General features: G+C 36.4%; 1 protein-coding gene across 10 annotated transcripts in view; it reads right to left on the bottom strand.

Moving 5' to 3' along the window:
* cno (adherens junction formation factor afadin) overlaps window positions 1-13,069 on the bottom strand; it is a 267,454-nt gene that overhangs the window by 199,139 nt on the left and 55,246 nt on the right. Inside the window, exon 1 of one of the 10 annotated variants that reach the window (XM_073967823.1) lies at window positions 5,586-5,640. The exons of the other annotated variants lie outside the window; for them this stretch is intronic. The gene's annotated coding sequence lies outside the window, so the exon portion shown is untranslated. Of the gene's footprint in view, window positions 1-5,585; window positions 5,641-13,069 lie in introns of those variants that run through there. 10 annotated transcript variants of the gene reach the window in all.

Genomic DNA, 13,069 nt, shown 5'->3' with positions numbered 1-13,069 from the left:
CTTATGACGAAGATAAAACACTAAAAGAATTGTATATTTAAAGGAAATTGTAACTTAATTTTTAACAATAACACTTCATTCGAATTATTTGACGATGAAACTATTATTATTAAAAATGCTCGCAACATGAAAATTAACAATAGCTGTAACCAAAATACGAGCAATATATTAAATGGAAATAACATTTTAATGTTCTCAAATTGTAAGATTACTATACAAAATGAAAATTTTTCGAATCTAAAAGAAAACTACTTCGAGAAAATACCAGATTATAATACATACAGCAACAAAGAGTTTACAACTAAAATTACATTTAACGATATTGTCCTTAGCAATACTAAAAATATTGAAAAGATCGAAGAACTAAAACAACATCAACATATCTCATATTCCCTAATCGTGGTTATGTTTGTAGTGACGGTAACCGGTATGACAGTAATAATTTATATATTCAAAGGAAAATCAGTAAATATAAAAATTAACGAAACGATTCAGGAGAATCCTTTGACAAGAGGGGGAGGAGTTACGTATCCGTACCCCACCGACCCCTACGCCACTGCAAACATAAACCACATTATGATGAAATACGAAATATCAAATATCAATAATGCAAGCAAACACAGCGAAAACTAGCGACAGCAACTGAATGTGCTTCCACTGGTTTTCGACTGCAAAACAAAATGCAAAATATGCTGAGTGGACATTTTCCACTCAGCAACTTCAAGTTCAATGTTATAAAATTAATTTAGTCTTAAGATAGAATTTGCTCAATAAAGAACTAAACTAAAGTTTATTCTTTTATTTAAACGAATAACTAGATTCTTAAGAATCCATAGTTACATCATATAACTCACGCGATGCGCCACCGTATTCATAACTTAGTAAGGAGTTACAAATAGTTATTTTTGTTTACATTACTTTGTAATGGGTTACATAATGACTAACGGATCCGAATATTTACTGGGTTGGGTTGGTATCTTCCAACCACTATGCCATGGATTTGTAATCGAAATAACAAGGACTACCTTAGATGAAACATTTCTGAACAATCCTCGAACAGCCCATAAACTTTACTTAAGGGAACAGTTTGAACTTTGATATGGACCTTGATGTGATCATTAGATCCAAAATAAAGTTTGACTTTTGACCGTTGGAAGCCATGATATCACCGAAAGAACTCGACAAAGGTTAATAAAATTAAATTCTGGTATTGAAAATGATAGTAGATGATTTCCACATTCCACTGTCATCTTCATTTGCTTTCATCATTCAATCTGAGAAATATGCAACCAAACAACAACAACAAATGACCAATGTGCAAAAATTATCTACAAATGCAACGAATGAAAAAAAACAGAAGAAGACAAACAAGTTATCACAATTTTTCTGCAAGAGTTTTCCCTGTGGACTCCATCAAGTCAATAAATATGGCTAAAACATGCGTACCAATAACTGTTGTTGATTGAAGTTAAGTTATCGACATATTCGGACATATTTATGCTGTTTGCCGCTTAAAAATCAGCCTTAAAACTATTTAAGCCGCTTTTAGTTGCAAGCACAACAACCCAAAGCAGTTATGGACGCTTATGTATTAACATATAGGCAACAACATAGATATGATGTCCAACGCTTGTCAATTATATTGGTTGGGTAGGTAAGCAGTGGTTGGTTTCTTGATTTCTTAAATATCCTCAACCAGTAGTTGCGGGTAGGTTAGGTGGATTGCTGGTTGACTGACATAAAAGCAATTGTTTTAAATATTTTACATGTGAGATAACGTTGTGGTTGGCCAAATCTTTACCTGCCACAGAAGCAGCACACCCCTTTAGGCACTACCACTACCCAAACAAATGGCAAAATGCAAACTAAAAATCTTATTGTAGTTGGTTGGCATTTGCAATCCATTGCATAAAAGTATGTCGTTGTTGCCTATTGGCACTACTGGTCATTACCTTTCACGTTACCTCTCTGCTGCTGCTGTGCCTTCTCGCTGGTATCACTGCTAATATCTTATCACCACCAGTCAACAACCAACTGAAGACAGTAGAAGTAACTGGGAGACACTGAGAAATGTAGTAGTATAGACAGGAAAAAGGGCGTAGCTTTGATGGTTTCGTATTTTATGGACAGTGGAAACTAGGAATGGATTTTTGTTTTGCAAAATACGAGGGCTGCTCGATAACTTTCTGGCCCTGGCAATACTGCGGGTTGCCAGGCGCCATTTGACATTTTTTTTTGGAAGTTTGACAGTTTTTAGCCCAAACGTACTGAGGGTAGTTTGACATCTGATCATGTGTTGTGTTGTGTACAGTGACTTGAAAAAAATCACTTTGCCAAAAAATGGAATTCACTTGTGAACATTTACTTCAGATCATTTTTCACAACTTTCGACGTGTATAATCACTTCAAGAGTTCATCGATCAAATTTAATCTTTGTATGTCGATAACGAGTCATCTTATAGCACTATTGAACACCGGTTTAATAAATTGAATCGAGGTCGTGAGGGTCGTCCAAAAACGTCCCAAAGTACATGTAGAACAGAATATGTTGAAAATCGGATTTCTCAAAATGGCATTATTAAATGTGGTGCCCCCTGTAGCTCGAAAATGGATGAAACAATCTTCATATATTTTTGTGGGATTATTATACATATAAAATGCTAGTACTTAGAGAGGCTTCGTAAACAAAATTGCCGGATTCATGGCAAAAAAACTATCAATTTTTTAGTTAAAATCAAAATTTTGACTTTGACAGTTCACATTTTTTTTTAAATGGATAATTTTTAATTCCGTTTCGCTTAAGTAAAAGATTATTAGGTTCTTAATAATCCCACAAAAATATATGCTGATCGGTTTATTCGCTCAGCAAACAGCAAACTAAAAACAGTATTTCGTAGGCGGTCATTTGTCAGAACACTGTGCATAATTTTTCAACAAAAAAAATCCGAAAGTAGTTCATGGTGTGATCATGTGGTCAGATGAAAACAAAACTTCTGAAAAAATTGGCAGATTTCTTGTAAAAAATTCATGAAAAATTTCCTCTTAATTCCGAGTGGTACACTACAATTTGTTTGCCTCAACTCTCCTGAGAAATTTGAAAAATGAACATCGATTCAAACCTGCTCCTTTTTAACCAGACAAAACGTGGATATGTCACCCGCAGTAGTGCCCTGACTTGGTACTTAATGATTTCATTTGATTCCCGCGCATCAAGAAAACAGACGTGATCGAAAAAAGGCAGATGACTACTATACTATAGAAATCTCCTACGGAGGTCTACTATACTATAGAAACCTCCTACGGAGGTCTACTATACTATAAAAACCTCCTACGGAGGTCTACTATACTATAGAAACCTCCCACGGAGGTCTACTATACTATAGAAACGTCCAACGGAGTTCTACTATACTATAGAAACCTCCTACGGAGGTCTACTATACTATAGAAACCTCCTACGGCGGTCTACTATACTATAGAAACCTCCTACGGAGGTCTACTATACTATAGAAACTTCCGGCGGAGGTCTACTATACTATAGAAACCTCCTACGGAGGTCTACTATACTATAGAAACCTCCTACGGAGGTCTACTATACTATAGAAACCTCCTACGGAGGTCTACTATACTATAGAAACCTCCTACGGAGGTCTACTATACTACGCAAACCTCTTACGGAGGTCTACTATACTATCGAAACCTCCTACGGAGGTCTACTATAGCATAGAAACCTCATACGGAGTTCTACTATACTACTATTCTATAGAAAACATTCTACTGGCGTCTTCTATTCTACAGAAAAACTCCTACGGGTGTCCTCTATTCTATAGAAAACCTCCCATGGACGTCTACTATACTATAGAAACCTTCTGCGGAGGTCTACTATAATATAAAAACCAACTACGGAGGTCTACTATACTATATAAACCTATTACGAAGGTGTTCTATACTACAGAAATCTCCTGCGGAGGTATACTATGGCAACCTCCTGCGGAGGTTTTGTACTCTGTAGAAACATCCTACGGAGGTCTTCTACTCTATAGAAACCTTATACGGAGATCTTCTGCTCTATAGAAACATCCTACGGAGGTCTTCTACACATAGAAACCTCCTACGGAGGTCTTCTACTCATAGAAACCTCCTACGTAGGTCTACTATATTATAGAAACCTCCTACGTAGGTCTACTATATTATAGAAACCTCCTACGTAGGTCTACTATACTATAGAAACTTCCTACGGAGGTCTACTATACTGTAGAAACCCCCTACGGAGGTCTACTATACTATAGGAACCTCCTATGGTGGTCTACTATACTATAGGAACCTCCTACGGAGGTCTACTATACTATAGAAACCTCATACGGATGTCTATTATGCTATAGAAACCTCCTATGGGGGTCTACTATACTATAGAAACCTGCTACGGAGGTCAACTATACTATAGAAAACTCCTACGGATGTCTACTATACTATAGAAACCTCCTACGGAGGTCTACTATACTATAGAAACCTCCAACGGAGGTCTACTATACTACAGAAACCTCCAACGAGGGTCTACTATACTACAGAAACCTCCAACGGAGGTCTACTATACTACAGAAACCTCCTACGGAGGTCTACTTATACTATAGAAACCTCCTACGGAGGTCTTCTACTTTATAGAAACATCCTACGAAAGCTTCTACCCTATAGAAACCTCCTACGGAGGTCTTCTACTCTATAGAAACTTCTACGGAGGTCTTCTACTCATAGAAACCTCCTACGGAGGTCTACTATACTATACAAATCTCCTACGGAGGTCTACTATATTATAGAAACCTCCTACGGAGGTCTACTATACTACAGAAACCTCCTACGGAGATATACTTACTACAGAAACCTCCTACGGAGGTCTACTGTACTATAGAAACCTCCTACGGAAGTTTTCTACTCTACAGAAACCTCCTACGGAGGTCTTCTATTCTATATAAAACCTCCTACGAAGGTTTTCTATTTTATAGAGGTCTTCTATTCCATAGACAACCTCCTACGGAGGTCTTCTATTCTATAGGAAACCTGCTATCGAGGTCTTTTATAGAATAGAGGTTTTCTGTAGAAACCTCCTATGAGGGCCTTCTATTCTGTAGAAACAATAAAACTATTTTTGATGGCAAATATTCGCGTTTTCATTGTTAGGCCAGAAAGTTATCGAGCAAGTCTCGTAATAACATGAAACTAATTCCCAAGAACACCCCTTAAAGGCAAGGGGAGACTTCTTTCATATCAATGAGTGCATTCCAATATTAATTATTACATTTTTACATGGCTGAAAAATACTCAGGAAATGTAACTTTGATATTGTCTAGCCTGGGAATCCGACATTCAACGTGCATGCCACTCGACATAAATGGCTGTCAATAGAATCAATTTAATGATCTTAAAAATATTTTTGGAGTTTAAAAAAGCTTTTATTTAGTTTTAGACACGGAATGGTAGGTATTTTTAGCCACTGACAGAGTCCTTAAACTCCTATAAATTCAATCTTAATACTTCGCAAACATATCCATTCTTTTAAGTTCTACCCCCTATAACAGTGATTTTCAACATACCTCTATTTCGAAATTTTTAGTTTACAGCCAAAGATTGTGAGATTACAAGTCATACCTGAAATGAAAAGAAATTGTACAAAAATGATTAAAAAATATAAAACAAAATTTTTTATTTATATAATTTTTTATGAAGTTGTTAACTATGCTTTTTATTTATTAACTTGTTTACAAATGTCAAACACACAAAACCATTTTACTTTCTACTACAAGTGTCCCCTTGGAAAAAGTATTTTGGTTCCATGCCTCAACACAACATTAGAAATTCTGTCCCGAAACAACAAGCCAGGCAGGCACCCAGCCCAGCTGTTTATGTTCGCTACTTCTTCTTATTTCTTGTAATATTTCGTTATGGTTCGTTTAGTTAGCCGGTCAATTGTAGATAGTGGTTGGAAGTGCTAAGTACAAAAACCAAAAAAAGTAAATAACTCATTTTGAATGAGTGAAGGAATGAATAAAAGTGTTTGGTGTTTTTAAATGATGATGATGATGGCAAACAGAAAAAAACAATAACAAAAAAATGTTTTACAAAAAAGAGAAAATTGCCATTAGCCATGGCATCCCCGAAAACATGTGTTAAGGTGCTACAAGTGTTAACAGTTTAATCAGGCCAGGAAGCAATTAAACTTAGGAAAGAAAGAAACGAAAAAAAACGACAACCAAGCTAGACTCTCAGCCTTCTCGTAAAAATGACTTTGGCTTGTCGGTCTATTCATTCGCAGTTCTTCTTCTTGCTGGGTTTGTTGTTATAGTTTTCTTTTTATTGTTTTTTTCTCTACTTCCAATTGCCAACCATGCTAAATTGTAATAGGCCTCTGCAAATGTAAATCATGACCCATAGTGGCTGACATGCAATGCTGAGAAAGTTTTATGATAATTGACAAATGAATAAAATTAAATGGCCCCATGATATTTCCCCTGCATCCGCATGATATGCATGCTGCAGCAACAGATATGTGTGAAGGAATTTTGTCAAAGATGTGGGTCAAACGGCGACCAAAACACAATTGTTTTCCATTTGATCCAAAAACCTTATATATGAAATTTTATGGCGATCGGTTAACTCTAACCCGTGCCAACGGAGCGATTTTTGTTTCCATTGTAATTTGTGGGAGGTGTATTTTCACGAAAATTCTCTAAAGGCCGTATATTTGAACTGGTACCAGATCATTGTTGGTGCTAAAAAACGAATTCCAAACAAATTATGATAATCGGGCCAGATTTTGATATTGCTCCGAACCGATTTGCACAAATTGTTGTAGGATCCATAGAGCTGTACCGCCCGATTTTCGGTTACTTGAAGGCTTTAACCACATTATCACTCTGAATAGGCGTAAATTTCGTACTTAGTCTTCGTTGGGAGCATTAAATATACCCCAAAAATTGTTTCTATAGGTCCACATTATTATGTAACCCCCATTGAACGGTACCTCGGGCATTTTCACATTTTCTAGGTTTGAGCCTAATTATTACACAGCAATGGCTTACATTTTGTATTTAATCTTCATTGGTGGCGCTTAACATTTCCCCCAGAAATTTGTTGCTATAGGTCTACGTTTTGATATAGGCCCCGTAGAATGATCACTCCCAATTTTCGGTATTTTCAAGGTTTTAGCCTTATCACGCCGAAATGGCTGAAATTTCGCATTGAGTTTACGTTGGAGAGAATGATGCTTTCCGATTTTCGATATTTTCAATATTTCGGTCCGAAAATGTCACAAAAAACCACGAAATACAAAAAAATCCGGCGGTATGATATTACCATGATTATCACACAGAAACGGCTGAAATTTTGTATTTAGTGGTTTTGTGTCCCGACCAAATTTATCGTTTTTTATTTGTCTCTATGTATCCAATTTTTCTGACCAAATTTACACCAAGTTCGAAGATGGGCTATATCGGTCCACTCTTCCAGGTACCTCCCCCATAAACGTTCGACAATTTCCTTCATTTTTTAATATTTCTTAAGAGGCAAAGATCAGTAGTGCGGTAAAATTAAATCATTTCGGCAATTAAGGATATTTTTCGGTAAGTTAGCGATACAAAAATGTGGTCGAAACATTCTACCGATAGCAAGAGCGCTGTCAACATTTATTCGTATGAAAACATTCATAATTTTGCATATTAATTTTACCGATTTTAGTAGGTAAATTTAAAAAAAATGAGGTAGAAAATCGCACTACTGATCCGAATATGGACTATATCGGTCCCCACACCCATGTTGGAAGATGGACCATATCGATCCACTCCTTCGGGTACCTCTTCCACAAAAGTTCAAAATTTTTCGCAAACATTATGTACACGATAACTCTCAAAGGGACTTACCGATTAGGTCCATACTTTGCACATAATATTTCTACCAGACATAGATCAAGTTCGAATATGAACTATATCGGTCCACTCTTTCGGGTACCCCCTCACAAAATATAGGAATAGTGCAATTTAAGACCTCCTCTCGAATCGTTTTGATTTTTGTTGTAACATACAAGTTGTTACTGCCTCCATTACTACGGTACAAGTTTTTTCAGAGGCAGTCCATACTTTCTGATGGCCCGAAAGCTGTAAAAAAACCCGAAATGGCATCATACATTCGATAACTCTCGACCGGATAAACCTATTCGGTAAAAAATTTCGCAGTCGTACAATTTTATGCAATATTAAAACTCCCTCGGATACCCCTTCCACAAAAGTTCAAAACTTTTCACACGATAACTCTGCAAGGCAGTAACCGATTTGATCCATACTTTGCATATCGCAGAACCGGTTATAGTATGGACTATATATGTCAACTCTTCGGGTATCTCGCACACAAAATTTCGGAAAAGGGCAGTTTTTCTCGCAACATGTTGCGCTCAAAGCCCCTATTACGATAGTACAAGTCTTTTGATTGGCGAGTCCATAGTTCTTGAGAAAATTAACCGACAGCTTTAAAAACACACCTACGGTCAGCATAACAACTCTCGAACCGAATAATGCGTTGGTCCACACATTGTATATCGTAATATAGGTCCACTACTTCCGGTACCTCCCGCACAAAAATTAAAAAATATTCGCAAAAATTGTACGCGCGATATCTCAAAAACGGAGCAAACTATTTGGTCCGAACTATAGATCTCGGAATATTTTGTCCAAACTTAGTTTATGTTCAAAAGTGGGCGCTCGGTCCACTCCTTGGGGCACCAGCCACACAAATACTCAAACATTTTGTGCTGTTAAGGATCTGTTCGTGGAATTTTTAATCTAAGTGGCCCTGCTTACAGCGATATTATATCTATCGAGAGGAATGACTCCCAAAATAAGACCCACTTCCAAAGTGGTCGATCCAAATCCATAATTTTGTCGATTCATACGAGTTACAATCAAGGGGTGTAAAACAAATGATCAAAAATATAAAAAATACGAAAATATACGAAAAATACAAAAAATGTTTGGAATGTAAATGGTGTAGAGTGCTTTGTAGATTATAAATAATTTTCGAAAAAAAAAATAGGATTACAATATTTAAAATGAATACAAATTATTCAGAAAAAAAAATTTTAAGTTTGATTTTGAATGCTGATACGTTGTTGATGCTTTGTATTTGATTTGGCAACGAATTCCAAAGACGTATAGTACCAATGAAAAATTGCCATTCTGATACCAGACTTCGCCGTCTCAATGGTACAATTTTCCTACCTCTATTGGATCTGGCAAATTGCATTTTGTCAAAAAGGTGTTTCGGTTTTTGTTTGGTGATAATCTTATGTAAAAAAAATTAAGCTTTCATATTAAGGAAAGAATTGAAACTCATACCGTAAAGGCATTCGAATCTTCCGATACCGTAAACATAACGTATGATGCTATTATAAGCCACATTTAGTTTTCGTTTGCTCCTAGCGTCAGAGTTAGCAAACAACTCGCAGCCATATGTAAGTCCGGGTATCAAAAATGTTTTCGCCAAAAGTGCTCGTATGTGCTGTGGAGTGTATGAGTGAGTTAACCACAAGACACGTAACTTGGCATATGTTTGTCCAACCGCGACATTTACGTGATTATCCCATCTAAGTGAGGAATTGAAAATTACTCCTAAATTATTGGCATGTGAAACCACATCAATTTTCTCTTGATTTAGTATTATTTCTACATTTTCAATGGACACTTTTTTATTTTGTGTATAACAAGACATTTGGGCTTGTTAGGATTTAAGAGGAGACCATTAGCTTTGGCCCACTTGCAGATATTGCCAAGGTCTTCATTTAATTTGCGAATACACTGACTAACATCATTCAAAGAGCTACTGATGTAGATTTGTACATCATCTGCGTACATGTGAATTTTGCTGTGTACTAATTGATGGGGAAGGTCATTGATATATAGGGTAAAAAGAAGTGGACCTAATATGGACCCTTGCACAGTGGTGCCGCTTCTTTGTAAACGTGGACAAAAATAGAGAGAGTTGATCTAGATTGCTGAATTTTTGTACAATTACTTTTGACGGCATAGGAATGAAAAATTCCAACTTTGGTCCATATCGGTTCAGATTTGGATATAGCCCCCATATATATCTTTTTCCGATTTTGCTGTAACTCGGTCAATTTCTATTGAATGGCCTTCAAATTTAATATGCGATATTTTCTTAGACCACTAATTAGTTTTACCGATTCTAACAAAAATCGGTTCAGATTTGGATATAGCCGCCATATATATCTTCCCCGATTTTGCTATAACTCTAAATTTTTATTGAATAGCCTTATAATTTAGTATGCGATATTTTCATAGACCACTAATTAGTTTTACCGATTTAAGCAAAAATATTGCATTTTGACTTTACAGTGGACCAACCACCTCCTTGCAAAAAATGTTCAATATAGATCCACGTTTAGCTATAGACCCCATATAAAGGTACCGTCCGATTTTCGGTATTTTGAACTAGTTAAGCCAAATTTTCGATCCGATTTGGCTGTAATTCTGTATTTTCACTTCTTAGTGAACAAAATACCTCCTTGCAAAAAATGTTCGATATAGATCCACACTTTGTTATAGTCCCCCTCTCTATAATGGTACCTCCAAGTTTTAGTCGTTTTGTCGATTAAAGAAAAATATTCATATCAAACAAGTAAAAAAGCATTAAGTTCGGCCGGGCCGAACTTTTCATACCCTCCACCATAAAATATTCTGAACTAAAATGGAATAATTACTTTTCATTCCAGTCCCCAACTTTAAGTGGGTACGTTAAAATTTCAGATAATGTTTATGTACATTTATGCTTCATTCGGGAGGCCCTTTTTTATGGTGCCTATATCTAACTATGTATGTTGACAATTTTTGGTGGGCTAGAAATTGGGAGGTACTGTTATATAGGGGTTATAATAAAACATGGGCCTATGTTGACAGTTTTTGATGGGAGCCTTTAATGTCAAATAACTCCTAATTCGGTTAAAAAATTTAGCTAGAATCTTCAAAATATCGAAAATCGGTACATAACGTGGGAACTTCAAATGTCATTAACAGCTAGTTTGGAGGTATCTGGGCTATAGGAAAATATAAACTTAAATGAACCGTTATATGGGGCTATACCAAAACGTGGACCTATGTCCACAAGTTTTGTCATAAAGGTTTATTGACATTTAAGAAGTTTAAATGTCAAATTATAGCTACATCGGTCTGAAAATGTAGCTACAAACGTCAAAACACCGCAAATCGGGGGTACCGTTATATGAGGGCTATACCAAATCGTGGACCTATGTCCACAAGTTTTGTTATATAAGTTTATTGACACTGAAGAACCCTAAGTGTCAAAATATAGCTAAATCGGTCTGAAAATGTAGCTAAAACTGTCAAAATACCGTAAATCGGGGGGTACCGTTATATGGGGGCTATACCGAAACGTGGACCTATGTCCACAAGTTTTGTTATATATGTTAATTGACACTTAAGAACCCTAAATGTCAAATTATAGCCAAATCGGACTGAAAATGTAGCTGAAAACGTCAAAATACCGCAAATCGGAGGGTACCGTTATATGGGGGCTATACCAAAACGTGGACCTATGTCCACAACTTTTGTTATATAAGTTTATTGACACTTAAGAACCCTAAATGTCAAATTATAGCTATATCGGTCTGAAAATGTAGCTAAAAACATCAAAATACCGCAAATCGGGAGATACCGTTATATGGGGGCTAAACCAAAACGTGGACCTATGTCCAAAACTTTTGTTATATAAGTTTATTGACACTTAAGAACCCTAAATGTCAAATTATAGCTATATCGGTCTGAAAATGTAGCTAAAAACATCAAAATACCGCAAATCGGGGGGTACCGTTATATGGGGGCTAAACCAAAACGTGGACCTATGTCCAAAACTTTTGTTATATAAGTTTATTGACATTTAAGAACCCTAAATGTCAAATTATAGCTATATCGGTCTGAAAATGTAGCTAAAAACATCAAAACACCGTAAATCGGGGGGCACAGTTATATGGGGGCTATACCAAAACGGGGACCTATGTCCACAACTTTTGTTATATAAGTTTATTGACACTTAAGAACCCTAAATGTTAAATTATAGCTACATCGGTCTGAAAATGTAGCTAAAAACGTCAAAATACCGCAAATCGGAGGGTACCGTTATATGGGGGCTAAACCAAAACGTGGACCTATGTCCAAAACTTTTGTTATATAAGTTTATTGACACTTAAGAACCCTAAATGTCAAATTATAGCTATATCGGTCTGAAAATGTAGCTAAAAACATCAAAATACCGCAAATCGGGAGATACCGTTATATGGGGGCTAAACCAAAACGTGGACCTATGTCCAAAACTTTTGTTATATAAGTTTATTGACACTTAAGAACCCTAAATGTCAAATTATAGCTATATCGGTCTGAAAATGTAGCTAAAAACATCAAAATACCGCAAATCGGGGGGTACCGTTATATGGGGGCTAAACCAAAACGTGGACCTATGTCCAAAACTTTTGTTATATATGTTAATTGACACTTAAGAACCCTAAATGTCAAATTATAGCCAAATCGGTCTGAAAATGTAGCTGAAAACGTCAAAATACCGTAAATCGGGGGGTACCGTTATATGGGGGCTATACCAAAACGTGGACCGATATATCCCATATTCGAACTTGATCTTCCGACGGCTAAAAAAATGGTATTCCCCAATTTTCAGCGAAATCGGTCAACAAATGCGACCTGTATGTTGCGAACGGACGGACGGACGGACATGCATAAATCGACTCAGAAAGTGATTCTATGTATATCCCTAGAAGGAACTATGGGTCTATCTCGCTTCCTTTTGTATGTTACATACAAATGCACTAACACATAATACCCCTTACCACATAGTGGTGTAGGGTATAAACATGTTAATACCATATTTAAAACCAGTAAGGAAAAGATCAAAGTCGGGCGGGGCCGACTATATGATACCCTACACCACTGTGAATATGTTAAATATAAATCGGAGCTATATCCAGATCTAAACCGATTTTGAT

This window comes from Musca autumnalis, unplaced genomic scaffold (genome assembly GCF_047663935.1).
Source record: "Musca autumnalis isolate F117 unplaced genomic scaffold, ASM4766393v1 scaffold_1, whole genome shotgun sequence".
NCBI lineage: Eukaryota > Metazoa > Arthropoda > Insecta > Diptera > Muscidae > Musca > Musca autumnalis.
This window is presented reverse-complemented; position numbering and strand designations above follow the sequence as displayed.